Genomic DNA, 17,668 nt, shown 5'->3' with positions numbered 1-17,668 from the left:
ATGGAGGATTTGGTAGCCCAAAATGCTCTATTACAGGTTGCTCAGACAACTCCACCATCCCATCAACCGACGGGTGCAGAGAAGAATAGTCGAACCGAAAGGCGACGATTGGCAGGAGGAGATCCAAGCTTTCACCAGGAAGGATTTGGTGAACAAACTGAGCCTCGTGTGCCTAATCCCGATAATCTTCCACCTCCCAAGAATCAGGCGCCCCCTGAGAATCACGCACTTCCTCAAATAGAAGCAGAAAGGAAGATACAGGCGATGATCCTCAAACTGGAAGAAAGGTATGACCTCTTATCCAAGATAGTTCAGGAGAATGACAAGGGAAAGGCGTCCCTGGTCGACAACCTTTTGCAAAAAATAGCCTCATCAATTATCAATGAGGTGGCTAATTTTCTCCTCCCTGAGAAGTTTAAAATCCCAGATGTGCCGAGCTACACTGGATTTGAAGATTCGATTGAGCACTTGGAAAACTTCTGAGCTCACATGGATCTCCATGCAACACCTTACGAAGTAGCATGTCGTGCCTTTCCCCTCACTCAGTCAAGTAACACTCGGGACTGGTTTAGACAGTTGCCCCCCAAGTCTATCAACAACTTTGATACTCTTGGAAAAATGTTTTTTACACAATTCATGTCCGGAAGAGTAAGAAGAAAACCCACTGGGTATCTACTGTCCATACTTCAAGGCCCTAAAGTGTAATGTCCGAGACATTATTTAAAAATTAAGGTATAAATTTGAGAAAATAATTGATTAAACTTAATTAGGTGTATTTAAAATGCAAGAGAATATTTTTAAAGACCAAAGTTTATAAAATGGGTTTATTAGGATTAAATAAAAATAAGTCTATTTAGTGTGGTAAAATAAAATAAAGTGTTTTATTTTTATCCTATGGACTCGTAAATCACTGCCAAGAAAAGAAAATGCAAGATAATATTTTTAAAGTCCAAAGAAAAGAAAAGAAAAAAAATAGAACAGAAAATAGAATAGAAGAAATAAAAGAAATAGAAAAGAAAAAAAAAATAGAAAAGAAAAAAAAAAGGAAAAAAAAAAGAGAGAGGAAGGAATCATCCCATAAAGAAAAGTCAAAAGAAAAAGAAAAAGAAAACATAAGTGGGGCGACCTGCGCCCCCACAAAAACAAGTGAAGGGCCGTACGACCCTTCATAATAAACAGAGGCATTCAGCCTCTTTAGAAAAAAAAGAAAAGAAAGGGTCCAATTTTTCCTATTTTCTCTTTGGTTTTAATATAAAAAAATTGTGATATACAAAGATCTAACCGTCCAAACTCAAATCCGATTTTGGAAACGTGATCTACGAAGTCCGATCTATGTTTCTACCGATCGTTTTGAGGTAAAACACTAAACTCGTATTCTTGAGATTTTGAGTTAAAATCTTGAAATGTGAGTTTAATTTAGTGTTTTCTTTAGGTAATGGGTTACTTAGAACTTGCTTGAAGCTACCCAAACCATGGGTTTTAGTTTGGTGAATTTTGGTGAGTTTCCTCATACCCTAACTTTTGGGTATTTAATTTTAGTTGTATTTTTATGTGATTAACCTTTAGTAAATGCTATGGATTAATAATATTGTGTTTGGGGTAGTGATTTATAAATTATGGGTTAAGATTGGAAACCCTAATTTGACGGGTTAAATTGATTTGGAGTTTTTAGTGTTTAAAACCTAGAATATTAATTTGTGGATTAATTATAGTTATTGTGATGATTAATCCCAAATTAGTTATGAGTTTTGTAAAAATAGGTATTTATGGGGATAGGTTCTAATATTAGTAAAAAATAAATAATTATGGGTATTTTGTTTAAATAGTATTTGTGAAGTTAACCCTAAGATTTTCTTATGGGTTAATGTTATTTTAAATGTGTTAATGATTTAAGTAAATTAATTAGTAATTAAGTTAGTAATTATTGTAAAAAGATTAGTGAATGTAATTTTAGAGTTAATGTTAGCATAAAAATGTTAGTGAAAATAATTGTGAGTTAGTAATTAATATTATAAGTAAATAATTAAATAATAATTTAATATCTAACCCTTAGTAAATATTTTTGGGGTTAGTGTTATTTAGGTTTAATTAGTGTTTGTTAATATGGGTAAGTGAATAGGATGTAATTTTAGTGTCTAATCTTAAACAAGTGTTTTGGGTTAGAGGTGAAGTGATTAAAATTAGTAAATAAGGTTTACGGGTGTGTAATTGAGACTCTTAAAAATATTAGGGGTTTTTCAACGGTTTAGCCTTGAGCGATTCAAGTGCTAATTAGGGTATTAATTATTTAAAGTGCTAAATAGTGCAATGTATTATCCCACAATGATACATTGCAAGGTGGCGTCTAGGAGACCTAAGCTAGATATCCGCGCAACCAGGTGAGTATTCTACTCACTGAGGGACCTTAGGAATTTAAATATAAGAATTGTTATGTTTGGTTTAATTTGATGTTAACTCTATGATGATGATTTAGTATATGTAATTATGAAAAGTAAAATATATTGATGAATTGACATTGAAGAATGCATGGGATTTGGGTTGTGAATATGATATATGTTGATGAATTGATATTGAAGATATGTATGAAAATATATGTGAATGAGTTTGTGAGGTATTTGGATTGAGAATTGTAATGATAAATGGACGTTGATGAAATTGGTAGTATTTATGATTATGGAATAGTGGTTAAAAATAGAATGTGATTGAGTGGTGAGAATTGCGATGATAAGTTTATATTGATATGCTTGAAATGGCTTGGGGTTGAATAACATGAAGTTGGAATGATGGTTTGTGTAGTATGGGATTATGTGTTAAATATGAGTTTGTTGTGGAATGTGGTATGTGTTGAAAGAAAGATATTTGGGATACACAAGTGATGATGTGTATATAGTGTGGATGCTTTGATATTATGAGAACCCAGTAGTTGATAGATGGTAAGTCCAGTGTTGTAGTATCTGGCACAGTGGTAGGTCAGAGGGTAGTAGCTCTTGGCTGAGATGAGTGGTAGGCCAGAGCGTAGCTACTCATGGCTGAGATTTGTGGTAAGCCTAGCATTGAAGTGCTAACACACGTGAGATGTGTGCCCTACGGGTCGTAGCTTTACGAGCGATGTTGACGTTAAGCCTAGCATTGAAGTGCTAGCATTTGTAAAATATGTGGTAAGCCTAGCATTGAAGTGCTAGCACACGTGAGATATGTGCCCTGCGGGCCATAGCTTTACAGGCGGTGTTGACGGTAAGCCTAGCATTGAAGTGCTAGCACTTGTGAGATATGTGGTAAGCCTAGCATTGAAGTGGTAGCACACGTGAGATGTGTGCCCTGCGGGTCGTAGTTTTACGAGTGGTGTTGACGGTAAGCCTAGCATTGAATTACTAGCACTTGTGAGATGTGTGGAATATCATTTATGGTATGCATGGAATATTGTTTATGGTATACATGGAATATTGTTAGTAGAAACCGTGATAATATATAAGTGTGTGATGAATAGAGTGACTTGTACTCGATAATGTGTTGTGTGAACTTAATGATATGTGAATAACGCTGTTGAACCCCGCATGCAATTATGTTTGTGTATATTGTATACTTAGTGAGTCTTATACTACTAAGGTGGTGAACTCATACTTTCACCTGTATGGATGTGGTTAACCCCACAACCGTACAGACTCTGATGCTTTGACTGCAGGTTCAGTGGATCTAATGAATGACGTCATAGCATAGTACTTGGGATGTTATGATTGAAGCCCGACGCGACAGTTATAATGGTTGGACCATGTGTTGTCCGCCTTTTTGTAGACTTTGTTTATGGCTTGTGTCGCCTGTGACACTTGTATTTATGAGCCAGTCTTTTGGTATGTATGAAAATTAAATAGACTTCTAACTTTAACAAGTGTGTGTGAACAGTGTGCAACAAATATTAAATGTGAAAATTAAAGGAGACAAATATTTTGTTGACGAAGCGGAAACTCAATTAAGAGAAAAACCACTCCGGGGTAGCCAAACCCAGGATATCCACTATTCAGAAGACAAAGCTAGTTACAAAGCAGTAGCACTCACATACCCCTGATGCAGTGGTCGTACCTTGTGCTATAACGTTAACACGAACGCCTCCCAACCAGGTCTCCTACCTGAAGGGGTCTTCAATGGAATCCTTTACCTTAGGGCGAACCCCTAAGATAGACTTCAGATAAGCGCAGCAACATCACACACAATAATGGCTTCAGAGAGACCAACTCAGCTCAATAATCTCACAATATAACTCTCTAAGCACTAATGGAATTCAATACCGAATTCTTGCTGTTCTCAAGCCTAAGGATCTCTATTTATAGGTTGTAGGTTCAAATGAATGTCTGGCTTGATAAAACCTAGGCGCCATCCGGATGGACAACAATGCGATCGGCTTTCCGAAAATTTTGCTAAAATTCTTTCCTGATTTGAGCCGCGTTCGGACGGTGGTGCCCTGTCGTCCGGACAGTCGCACTTCCACTGCAAGTAATTTCCATACCAAGGCTTCGCGCGTCCGGACCAAGGGGATGGTCGTCCAGACGGTTGATCTGATGCACGCAATTTCCAAATCTGATGCTCGCGCGTCCGGACCAAGAGGACTAGCGTCCGGAAGTCTGGATTTTGAATGCGATACTTGCCTTACGGATGAGCGTGTCCGGACGGGAATCCACGTCGTTCGGACGGCTGCAGCAATCTTCCCATGATTGTGTTTTGGAAGGAAATCCAATAGTTGGTCAAACATTGAGTGTCGTCCGGACGTGCTGCTGAAATGTCCGAACGGATGGAAGCTGGAGCAGTTCGAAGCTTCTCGACACAGAGGAAGGTCCGAACAGAAAGTTCTCGTCATCCGGACGGAAGATGCTTTAGACAGATGGGCGTCCGGAAAGAAAGTTCTCGTTGTCCGGACGGATGTTGCTGACTGAAGAGCGTCCAGCCGGAATACCACGTCATCATAATGGATGCAAGGGAACTGAACTGACTGATTTGAATTCTGCATAGAGTCTTCTTGAAGCTCATAACTGAAGTGTAGACTCTGAATAAAACAGCATCCCTGTGAAAGCAACAACATTACATAGAAGTGATTTTGTCCAACAGAATGCAGCCAACACAAAAACTAACAATGAATTTAATAGCTATGTTGAAGCCATAAACATATAGACATATTAATGGCTCTTTTGTTGTGATTAACTGTTGTTTATAGATATACCTTCCGCTATGTTGATAATGTTATTATGTGTTATTCGCTGCATAGATGTAACTCTGATTATCAGGTACATGTTATGGAATGTGTACCGTATGTGGGCTGAGTGACACGTAGTCATGCCACTGTGATGACTCATTTTATGTTTTTTTTTTTTAAAAAAAAAAAAAAAATTTGAGTCGTCACAGAAAATGGTATCAGAGCGGTTAGATCTAGGGACATAGGAAAGCGGAAGTCTAGGAATGAGTTAGAGTCTAGGGAAAACAAAAGAGCTGTAGGAAATTTTAAAAGCTTCAACAAAGATAGGAGATTTAAGTGAATTGCCTTGTATGCATTGCATGGATTTGGTAATGCATACTGTATAGTGTGTTTGTTTATGTGGCATAACTCGTGCAGACAACTATGCCACCTAGACAAGGATCTCCAATGCGTAATGAGGAAGAGGATTCCTTCGTTGGTGATAGAGATGGCGGTGACTTCCCTCCACCTCCACCTCTACCTTATCCTCCCCCTCTGTTGAGGAGACAGTTCTTTAGTAGTGGTTTCAGGCCTTTCAGAATGAGGGATGCCTTTGTGAACCACTTTAGTGTGACGCGGTACACCAAGTGTGGGAAGCTACACTCTGGGGTATGCTGTAAGGGATCTAGTGCATACTTTAGATGTGGTCGAGAAGGCCATTTTGCTGGAGAATGTCCACTAGTCACCACTAGAATTCTAGGGTCTCAAGCATGCAACCTTCAGTCGGGACAAGCTATACCAGTAAGGATGCATTCGCTCTCACTTAGCAATGTTAAAGATGGTACCAAGGCTGCCAATGCCGCAACAAGTACAATACCCTTATTTTGTGGCATTGCTTGCATTTGATTAGATTAGATTTAATTTAATATGGTTTTGTGAGTGTTACCTACCCTTGTGTCTCATATGTATTGGTGTAGCTATGCATGATGAGTGTTGAACCCTTAGAATAAAGTGTTTGCGTGACCAATCTCGTTAAAGGCGCTGAAACCTATAGGAAAGGTATGGACAATTGTCTAATTATAGTGAGAGAAAGATCCTACCAATGAAGTTAGCAGTGTTATGCGTGTAGAGTTCCAATGTTGGCATATTTAGCTTCAACATGTAATATGTTGAGTTTTAATGCCATGTGATAAGCGTTGAATGTTACACATTCAAGCCCCTTAACTTATATATGTTAATTCCTTAGCATTGTTATTTGTTTGATTTTGTGTTGTTTTAATGTTTTCAGGTTTTAAATAAAGACACAATTAATTCCATTAATTTTGGGCTTAAAGCACACTTTGAGAAGACCTAGAAGATATGTTTAAGCTTAACCAATCATAATAGAATACCTATGTGATGTGGTTAAGTTTAATCAAATCAAAGGAATGACTAAATCGGAATTTCTCTAATAAGAGTCAAAATCGGATTGGGTTCAAATTTGGATTCTGCACATGTCTCAGTTTTTTAATCATAACTTTTGCATCATATATTGGATTGCGATGAAATTAGTAGCGTTGGAAAGCTAACAAAAAATCCAAAAAATATATCAGAAATAGCTTTTCCCAAATTCTGACGTTTACTATATCAAAATAGCCCCACAATAAAAGACCGCATTCTGGACGAATTTGGAATCCTTTTCCTACTTGGATTGAAGTTTTAATCCCCTACTTGGACAAGAAGACTCAAGAGACGATTTTTCTAGAATTCTAATAGCTTCTAGGCCTCTCCTAGTCCCTATAAATAGACCCCTAAGCTTCAAGAGAATGTGTGTTTGGGCTTATGCTTAATTAGATTTAGACAGAAATTCTTCTTGGAGAGCCTGACAAGTTGAAGAGGAGAAGAACATGGCAGGAGGTCATCCCAACACTACGATGAGCGGCTAAATTTCTAATAGGGTGTTGATGTAGCCCTTTCCAAGTAACAATGGTTTAATTGTATTTTAGTTTGGGATTTTCTCTATGCATGATGGTTGTATAACTGTGAGACTTGATTTTAATGTTTATATTCAATCATTATGAATTTCTTATCTTGTCTTATAAAGTCTTTTATATTGATTGAATTCAATCCTTCATATTTTCTGTGATTATGTGAATGATTGTTATACAACGGTTTTAATTGATATATGATCAAGAGGATTAGATAGACCATGCCTAGGGAAGACGGATTGTACTACACCCTAGTTTAGTGTAATTTAGGTAGACAGTCCGTGCCAGCCGAAGATGGGTTATACTATTCCATTTATTGTGTGTATATCCTATTAAAGACGTAGCTAGTCCATGCCTAGGGAAGACGGGTCGTACCGCATCTTAGTGGTTAGGTGGACGGTCCGTGCCAACCGAAGATGGATTATACTTATTCTTTAGAGGTAATTTCTTGACTACTCGAGTTAGACGAGCCCTATATCATGCATAGTATGAATTTTCCTTGTTAATTTATTATTGACCATTGTTATGCGGTGAGTGGTGAAATCAATCCCCTATTCTTTATCTCATCCATACTATCTTTATTTTTATGTCTTTTACTTTTATGCATTTATTTTTTAGAAAACAAAAATCAAATCAAACATATTTTAAATTAAGTTATATTTAATCTCAAAAAGCTTAATAACAACGCATACGCAGTCCTTAAGGTTCGACACCCTCTCTATAGCCTTATCCTACAAGGATTCGTTCTATTGCGAGTGGTTAATTTTATTATTGATATATTTTGGTAAACAAAAGACCACATCACCATGCATATAGGATTTCGGTGTTCAACATGCTAAACAATAAAGCTTACCATGTTGAACTATTGTATTAACTCGTTAGGGCTTTGGTGTCAATTTGGAATGGATTGACGGTCAAAGAGTAGAAGTGAACGTAGATAATCACGAGTAGGTAGTTGTATTCCTACCCTATAGTATAGAGAGTCCGAACTTTGCGGGTCTCATTTGCGAGTTACTCTGCTATCTCTCTCCGACGTTCAACAATGATGAATGTCTGAGAATGTACACTTGTGTGTTTGGCTTATGTCTAAGCCAAGCTCAAGTCGAGTCCAATAGTGCAGATGTTTCACTTTAGTCGCGAGTCTATGCGAGGATGCATAGGTTATCGTGTGCTAAACCTAGTGGCAATCCAAGATGAGAATTCCTTATTGGGAACGGACAACTTGTTTAGTCAACTCAAGGAGCTTTAGTATTCTTGGGAATTGACTTTCTTCCGAGATACCATTGACTATTGGTGCGAAAGAAAATGTGCCAAAGTCAGTTATCCATATATGGTATGACCACTACGAGTTTTTGGTGATGCCATTTGGATTGACAAATACACCGTTGGTATTTATGGACTTGTTGAAAAGTATTCCATAATTACTTAGACTTCCGTGTAGTAGAGTGTATAGATGACATGTTAGTCTATTCGACTAACCGGGTCGAGCATGAAAGACACTTGGTATTGGTGTCGGAAGTGCTTAGTAAAATAATTCTTCACCAAGCTCATGGGATGCGAGTTTTGGTTGGAAGAAGTGTCCTTCTTGGTTCATGGATTGAGCAAGAATGGACTTGTAGTCAACACATTAGAACAAGAACACACAATTGCACTTGTGCTTAAACTACCCATGGAAATTGTTGGGTATGTGGTTTACACAGATACATCACAATATGCGGGGATGCACCTTTGTGTAATAACAAAGATATAACCTATGGTACTTTTCAACTGTGGATCATGAGTAGCGTTGTTCTCCTCATGCTTCGGAGTTGGTAACCGTTGTCTATGCCCTAACATTTTGTGGGTAATGCCTTGATGGTGTTGTGCTTGTGGAATACACACTTAACACCCAAGTCTTGATGCACTTCGGTGTTGAGAGATAGAGACATGAGGTAACGTTGATGGCTTGTTGTGTTAGGAGATCTTGATGGCAAGATGTCTTGACGTGCAACTTAAGCCACTATCATGGCTAAATCACTGCGTACGATATCTTGTGATGGCGAGATTGACTCAAAGTGTGTTTGGAATGTTAGCTCGACGTACCCTCCGCAAGTGGATGGCTAATCAGAGAGATCTATTTAGACACTTAAGGGTATGCCCAAGTTATGCGTGTGGGAATCCATGGAGTTGGTTATGATACCCACCAACGGTTGTGACTACTAGTTATGGTAGTTTACAACTACTGACGTTGTATCGCACGTAATGTCGTATGGATGCGAATGATGAACGCCACTTCATTTGGTATGAAGTTGGAGTGAAACGATCAACGAACTTTGAAGTGGTGCATGATTCTAGGGAAGATTGCACACGTTCAAAGCGGATGTTCTAAGTGTAGTGATGACAAGAGCTATGTGAATAAACATCGCCTCAAATCTGTGTTTCAAATTGGTGATCTTGTGAAATGCAAGGTATCGTCAATACGAAACATGTAACACTTTGGTCAATATGGATGTGCTCAATTTTAGGTATGTTGAGTTGTCTTTAGTGTTAAACGTGAGTTCATCATGTGATTGGTCATGATGTCTCCTAATTTTAGCTGGTATTCATGACATTTATTGTATTTCTTCGTTGCGACCGTGTTTGCGATCCTTTACTTGGGATGTGCTTCTTCGTATTCAATGAGAAATTGACCTATTAAGAGGTGCAAAGTGAGTGATGGCTTGTAAGAAAACTAAACTTCTTCCGTTAGCGAGAACTCCGTGGTGAAATCATGATGATGAGGAAGCCACATGAGTGCTCGATCGTTAAATGCGGGAGCGATTCCTCCATTTAAACGTATAAATCCGGGTATGATTGTTGTATCATACCATTTTTGTGTAAATATTTCATGTAAAACGCATACTTGCATGAGTATTTTTAATATAAAATGTATGCTTGTATGTGCGTAAAACGATTAATATTCAAATTTTGAGGACGGAATTTTTATAAGGAGGGAAGGATGTAATGTTCGGGACATTATTTAATAATTAAGGTATAAATTTGGGTAAATAATTGATTAAACTTAATTAGGTGTATTTAAAATGTAAGAGAATATTTTTAAAGACCAAAGTTTATAAAATGGGTTTATTAGGATTAAATAAAAATAAGTCTATTTAGTGTGGTAAAATAAAATAAAGTGTTTTCTTTTTATCCTATGGACTCGTAAATAGTAGCCAAGAAAAGAAAATGCAAGAGAATATTTTTAAAATCCAAAGAAAAGAAAAGAAATGAAAAAAAGAATAGAAAATAGAATAGAAGAAATAAAAGAAATAGAAAAGAAAAAGAAAATAGAAAATAAAATAAAAAGAAAAAAAAGGAAAAAAAAAAAAGAGAAAAAAAGAGAGAGGAAGGAATCATCACATAAAGAAAAGTCAAAAGAAGAAGAAGAAAAAAAAACATAAATGGGGCGACTTGTGCCCCATAAAAACAAGTGAAGGGCCGTATGACCCTTCATAATAAACAGAGGCATTCGGCCTCTTTAGAAAAAAAGAAAAGAAAGGGTCCCATTTTTCCTATTTTCTCTTTGGTTTTCATACAAAAAAATTGTGATCTACGAAGATCTAACCGTCCAAACTCAAATCCGAATTTTGGAAACATGATCTACGAAGTCCGATCTACGTTTCTACCGATCGTTTTGAGGTAAAACACTAAACTCGTATTCTTGAGATTTTGAGTTAAAATCTTGAAATGTGAGTTTAATATAGTGTTTTCTTTAGGTAATGAGTTACTTAGAACTTGATTGAAGCTACCCAAACCTTGGGTTTTGGTTTGGTGAAATTTGGTGAGTTTTGGTGAGTTTTGGTGAGTTTCCTCGTACCCTAACTTTTGCGTATTTAATTTTAGTTGTATTTTTATGTGATTAACCTTTAGTAAATGCTATGGATTAATAATATTGTGTTTGGGGTAGTGATTTATAAATTACGGGTTAAGATTGGAAACCCTAATTTGAAGGGTTAAATTGATTTGGGGTGTTTAGTGTTTAAGACCTATATTATTAATTTGTGAATTAATTATAGTTATTGTGATAATAAATCCCAAATTAGTTATAGGTTTTGTAAAAATAGGTATTTATGGGGATAGTTTCTAATATTAGTAAAAAATAAATAATTATGGGTATTTTGTTTAAATAGTATTTGTGAAGTTAACCCTAAGATTTTTTTATGGGTTAATGTTATTTTAAATGTGTTAATGATTTAAGTAAATTAATTAGTAATTGAGTTAGTAATTATCGTAAAAAGATTAGTGAATGTAATTTTAGAGTTAATGTTAGCATAAAAATGTTAGTGAAAATAATTGTGAGTTAGTAATTAATATTATAAGTAAATAATTAAATAATAATTTTAATATCTAACCCTTAGTAAATATTTTTGGGGTTAGTGTTATTTAGGTTTAATTAGTGTTTGTTAATATGGGTAAGAGAATAGGATGTAATTTTAGTGTCTAATCTTAAACAAGTGTCTTGGGTTAGAGATGTTGTGATTAAAATTAGTAAATAAGGTTTACGGGTGTGTAATTGGGATCTTTAAAAATATTAGGGTTTTCCAACGGTTTAGCCATGAGCAATTCAAGTGCTAATTATGGTGTTAATTATTTAAAGTGCTAAATAGTGCAATGTGTTATTCCACAGTGATACATTGCAAGGTGGCGTCTAGGAGACCTAAGCTTGGTATCAGCGCAATCAGGTGAGTATTCTACTCACTGAGGGACCTTAGTAATTTAAATATAAGAATTGTTATGTTTGGTTTAATTTGATGTTAACTCTATGATGATGATTTGGTATATGTAATTATGAAAAGTAAAATATATTGATGAATTGACATTGAAGAATGCATGAGATTTGGGTTGTGAATATGATATATGTTGATGAATTGATATTGAAGATATGCATGAAAATATATGTGAATGAGTTTATGAGATATTTGGATTGAGAATTGTAATGATAAATGGACGTTGATGAAATTGATAGTATTTATGATTATGGAATAGTGGTTAAAAATATAATGTGATTGAGTGGTGAGAATTGCGATGATAAGTTTATATTGATATGCTTGAAATGGCTTGAGGTTGAACAACATGAAGTTGGAATGATGGTTTGTGTAGTATGAGATTATGTGTTAAATATGAGTTTGCTGTGGAATGTGGTATGTGTTGAAAGAAAGATGTTTGGGAATATACATGTGATGATATGTATATAGTGTGTATGCTTTGATATTATGAGAACCCGGTAGTTGATAGATGGTAAGTCCAGTGTTGTAGTATCTAGCACAGTGGTAGGTCAGAGGGTAGTAGCTCTTGGCTGAGATGAGTGGTAGGCCAGAGCGTAGTAGCTCGTGGCTGAGATGTGTGGTAAGCCTAGCATTGAAGTGCTAGCACACGTGAGATGTGTGCCCTACGGGTCATAGCTTTACGGGCAGTGTTGACGGTAAGCCTAGCATTGAAGTGCTAGCACTTGTGAGATATGTGGTAAGCCTAGCATTGAAGTGCTAGCACATGTAATATGTGTGCTCTGCGGGTCCTACTTGGAAAGCCCCCAGGGCACACGAATTCATGCATAAAGTGGAAAAATACATCAATCAGGAGGAGACACTTCGGGCCCTCTTAGGTCTCGACCAGTCTCAAGCCTCAGCTTTGGAGAAGCCCAAAAAGAAAAAGGACAATCGAGAGGACAATTCCAGTGAATCTAAATGAACAAAAAAGTCGTTTAAAGATTATACTTAGACTCCCTTCAATGCTCCAATCACCGAAGTCCTTATGGCAGTAAAGCTAGACCCTGTATATGTGAAGTCGAGGTCACTACTTGGAAAGCCCCCTATTCGGCTGGAGGACAAGTACTGTCCCTTCCATGATTGTTATGGCCATCCTACCGAGGGATGCATATCTTTGAGGCAGTTAGTCGAGAAATTCATTAAGAACAGGAAGTTAGTCCGATTCCTGGCCACAAAGAAGAATCAGTTGGGACAAAATCGGACTCAACAGCCTAGGATAAACCAGGAGAGGCGTGAGAGAAGTAGGGACCAAGAACCTAGATGACGAGAAAGGACTCGGGAACGAACCAGGGAGCCTGATCCCCTAGTTGACGATCGTGAAGGCGCGAATGCAGTAGGAGCCGAGCTAGGCAGGAGGGTCATAACAACCTCCCAATAATCCACACTATCTCTGGTGGATTCAGCTGAGGAGGAGAATCCAACTAGGCTTGGAAGGCCTATGCTCGGCAATTGAAGGACTTAGAGGTTTACTTTGTTCAGAAACCTCCCAAGTCACGAAGATGCGAGCCTGTAGTAGTAGGGTTCTCTGGCGACAATTGTGCAGCAGTGTCACTCCCTTATACCGACTCACTTGTAGTCACTTTAGCGATTGCCAACCATGAGATATGTCAGATCTTGGTGGATATTTGAAGCTCGATTGACATCTTGTTTCAGTCGGCTTTCGATCATATGAGGAATTCTTCAGGATATGGTTGTCCTGGCCAGGTACCACTTAATGGGTTTTGTAGGTGAGAAGGTGTTACCTATCGGTTCTATTGAGCTCCCGGTCACAGCAGGGTCCTATCTGAGACAAAGGGTCATTATGGTAAAATTCTTGCTGGTTGATAGACCTTTGGCTTACAACGCGATATTTGGGAGAACGACTTTGAATAAGCTCAAAGCTGTGACATCAACACCTCACCTAAGCATGAAGTTTTCGATTGATGAGGGAGTCATGGTTGTTAAGGGAGACCAAAGAGAGGCTCGACATTGCTACAACACATCATTGAAAAATCTTCTTGAGGAGAAAACCAAGGAAGACGGAAAGTAGCAATCACAATTGGGGGAGTCGGCCGAAGATATGGAGGAATTTGAGGTCGGAGATTCAAAGAGGAAAGTGCGAGTAGGTTCACAACTTCCCCAACTGATTGAGGAAAAGCTAGTGGCATTCCTTAAGCGAATTAAGGATGTATTTGCGTGGGGCCACAAAGACAAGCCAAGAATCGACCCCTCAATAATAGTCCACAAGCTTAATGTGGATCCAAGCCATCGACCGGTGAAGCAACAAAGAAGGAGTTTCGCCTCGGAACGGAATCAAGCCATTGCTAAAGAAGTGGAGAAATTGTTGAAAGCCAGGTTTATCAGAGAAGTAGACTATCCAGAGTGGCTAGCCAATGTTGTGTTGGTAAAGAAGTCAAACAACAAATGGAGAATGTGTGTAGACCTCATCGACTTGAACAAAGCATGCCAGAATGACAACTTTCTGCTACCTCGGATTGATCTCCTTGTAGATTTGATGTTTGGACATGAACTCCTCAGCATGCCTTCTCGGGATACAACCAGGCGCATATGGACGAGGCCGACCAAGAAAAAAAGTCTCTTTCATCACTGACAGGGGACTATACTGCTGCACTATTATGCCGTTCAGTTTGGAGAATGTTGAAGCCACCTATCAACAGTTAGTAAACAAAATGTTCAAAAAATAAATAGGTAGAAATGTTGAAGTTTACGTCAACGATATGCTGGTAAAGAGCATACGAGCAACCGACCATGTAGAAGATCTTAGAGAGACCTTCCACACATTGAGACAACATAAAATGAAGCTAAACCCAGCTAAATGCGCCTGAAAATTGAAATTCACTTCTAAAATAAATAACAAGTGTGTGCACAAAGTGTCAACATAAATAATAATGCGGAAATGAAATGTCACAGAGATTTTTGTTGACGAAGTGGAAACTCAATTAAGAGAAAAACCACTCCGGGGCAGCCAAACCTAGGATATCCACGATTCATAAGACAAAGCTAGATACAAGATAGTAACACTCACATATACCCGATGCAGTGGTCGTACCTTGCTCTCTAACGTGTAACCCAACACAAACGCTTCCCAACCAGGTCTCCTACTTGAAGGGGTCTTCAATGGAATCCTTTACCTTAGGGCCGACCCCTAAGATAGACTTCAGATATAGTGCAGCAACAACACACTTGCAATGGCTTCAGAGGAAAATAACGTCTCTGAGCACTTGTGGAATTCAATACTGAATTCTTGCAGTTCTCAATGCCCAGGGGCCTCTATTTATAGGCTGAGGTGCAGAATGAGCGACTCCAGTAATATGTAAGGAAGCTGTCCGGACGGTGAACTTGGGCCGTGCGGACGGACAACAGTACCTTGTTCGGACGGTGAGACAATGTCGCCCGGACGGTCGTATGTCCGCTGCAAGTAATTTCCATATAAGGCTTCGCGCGTCCGGACCATGGGGGATGAGCGTCCGGACGGCTGAACTTCAACACGCAATTTCCATATCTACTATGCGCGCGTCTGGACCATGAGAGGCAGGCGTCCAGACGGTTGAAGTCGAATCGGCAATTTCCATATTAGTTGCACGCGAGTCTGGACCAAGGCTGACTGACGTCCGGACTGTTATATTTGAATTACGATTCTTGCCTTATGTATGAGCGCGTCCGGACGGGAATCTACGTCTTCCGGACGGTTGAAGCAATCTTCCCTTAAATTGAACTTGGAAAGAATCTGAATCTGATCGATCACTGAGAGGCGTCTGGACGGGCTGCTGAGACGTCCGGACGGATACAGGCTGGAACAGTAGCTTCTCGATACAGTAGAGGTCCGGATGGAAAATGCACGTTGTCCAGACGGATGATGCTTGGTCTGATTGGCGTCTGGACGGGATAGCACGTCATCCGGACGGATGGAACAGTGGTCAGATGGGCGTCCGGACGGGATGGTACAATTGTCTGGACGGCTGGCAGGGAACCGAAAACTTCTGTCTTGAAAGCAGTGCAGAATCTTCTGACATCACTATGAATAGTGGAATCCCTGATAAAACAGCATCTATAGACACAAGTGATTTTGTCCAAACAGAATGAGGCCAATAATACTAACAAGAGCTCGTCTATACGGAGGACGAGGGTCCGACCCTCGTCCTACGTGGCAGTTTTTTTTGGTTTTGTTTTTTTATTTTTATTTTTTCAAAAAAAAAATGAAAAATTGATGTATCATTTATTTTGAACACTTTTCATTCCCAAAATTTTTCAGCCCTGCTCATCTCGTCTCTCGCGCTCCTCCATCTTCCCTCTCCCTCCCACCTCAGGCCGAAAGCCACGCACCGGCGACCATCAAAACCTAACCTCCGAGCACTGATGACAACGCCGCCCAACCTTTGGCGACCTCAGATCTGGTTTTCACCCAAAAATTCATCCCTCCATCTCCATCTTCCCTCTCCCCCTCCCAACGCCGACCTAGCCGTTGATATCACCGACCCAACCTCCGGCAACCTCAGATCTGGTACTAGCCCTAGATTTCCCCCTAATTTCAAGTATCCTCCCTACAATGTTGTATCCATTCCATTCTCCCCAATTTCTTTTCAGCCCATCTCCCTCTCCCACCCCCACCTACCGCTACCCTCTCCTCCCTCCACCGCAGCCCACAAGGATTCGTGTGGAGAAAAAATTGGGATGGTTTCCTCCCAGTAGCATATGAAGTGCTAGTTATTGTGATGGTCAATTTTTTTCCAAGCAGTTCTTGTATATCTTTTTCACCTTTTTTCCTTGGTTGAATAGGATTTCTGTAGACATTTAGAATGCTTTTGTTATTTTCTGTAGACATTTAGAATGGTTTTGCCCTAAAATAATTTCTTTTCTTTTTCCCGGTTCTCAATCGGTCTAGTTCCCTGCTTTTCATATTTGGTTGATTTGTTATATTTTGGTATTGGTGATCCCTTAATGATTTCATGTGTGTAGTACTTCATTTTCATGGATGGTTTGGAGGACTAGTTCTTTTCCATGGTGGCAGATTTAGTTGTTTGTTTCTTTTTTTTGGCTTGTGTTAGAGCTTTTTAGTAGATTCCTTGATTGATTGTGTGTCCAAAACCAATAACATAATGTATAACTACTGAGATTATCAAATAACAACCATAAGGAGAAATTGTTGTTGAGCTTTGGGTTGATGAGCTGGGATAAAAAATTTCTGTTAAAATGTAGTAGTTACTGCCAAGAAGCTAAACTTACAATTATCTTATGTTTATGAAATATTTATGCATGCAAGATTATGAACAGAGCCAGATTGAAGTTTGAATAGAGCCAGAGAAGCTCAGAAAAGAAGAAAGAGCTAGTGATTCAGTGAAGCCCAAAGCCAGAGAAGCTCATCAAAAAAATATTTTGGTATCCAAAGATAGAGGTTATCATTTGACATTTTGGAACTAAACTTTTTTGTTCATGTAATTTTTTTTTTGGCGCTCCCTAGCATTGGCATTGATGTTGTAACTTTTGTTGATGTAATTGTTCTTGTAGGTTTTGGTATGGTACCATGTACAAAAAATCTTATTCTTTGCAATAAATTAAGATTGAAATACATTAAGGACTCTTTATCCTTATTTAAATTAACCTTTCCATGTGATTTAATTTTTTGATATAATCATCAAATCACACATTCACATGCCCGAGATCATCAATCCATTGATGAAAATGATGCCCGATTTGATGTCCGTCCAAAGGGAATTTTGGCCACCCCCAATTGGCCTAAGTGGTTGGCTTGATCATTC

The 17,668-nt window shown here is 38.5% G+C and overlaps 2 long non-coding RNA genes across 2 annotated transcripts; both read left to right on the top strand.

Annotated features, from left to right (window-relative positions):
* The first annotated feature begins 1,290 nt into the window (after positions 1-1,290).
* Positions 1,291-3,831, top strand: LOC133860659 (uncharacterized). Its single transcript, XR_009898900.1, has 3 exons — positions 1,291-1,355; positions 1,433-1,497; positions 3,662-3,831. It is a non-coding gene; the product is annotated as an uncharacterized LOC133860659 (long non-coding RNA).
* A 6,795-nt stretch (positions 3,832-10,626) lies between these two features.
* LOC133859506 (uncharacterized) lies at positions 10,627-17,449 on the top strand. The gene is made up of 4 exons (XR_009898763.1): positions 10,627-10,785; positions 10,863-10,947; positions 11,774-11,828; positions 17,173-17,449. It is a non-coding gene; the product is annotated as an uncharacterized LOC133859506 (long non-coding RNA).
* Positions 17,450-17,668: the final 219 nt, after the last annotated feature.

Source organism: Alnus glutinosa, chromosome 2 (assembly GCF_958979055.1).
Source record: "Alnus glutinosa chromosome 2, dhAlnGlut1.1, whole genome shotgun sequence".
Lineage (NCBI taxonomy): Eukaryota > Viridiplantae > Streptophyta > Magnoliopsida > Fagales > Betulaceae > Alnus > Alnus glutinosa.
The sequence above is the reverse complement of the archived record's forward strand: the minus strand, read 5'-3'. Positions and strand labels throughout refer to the sequence as shown.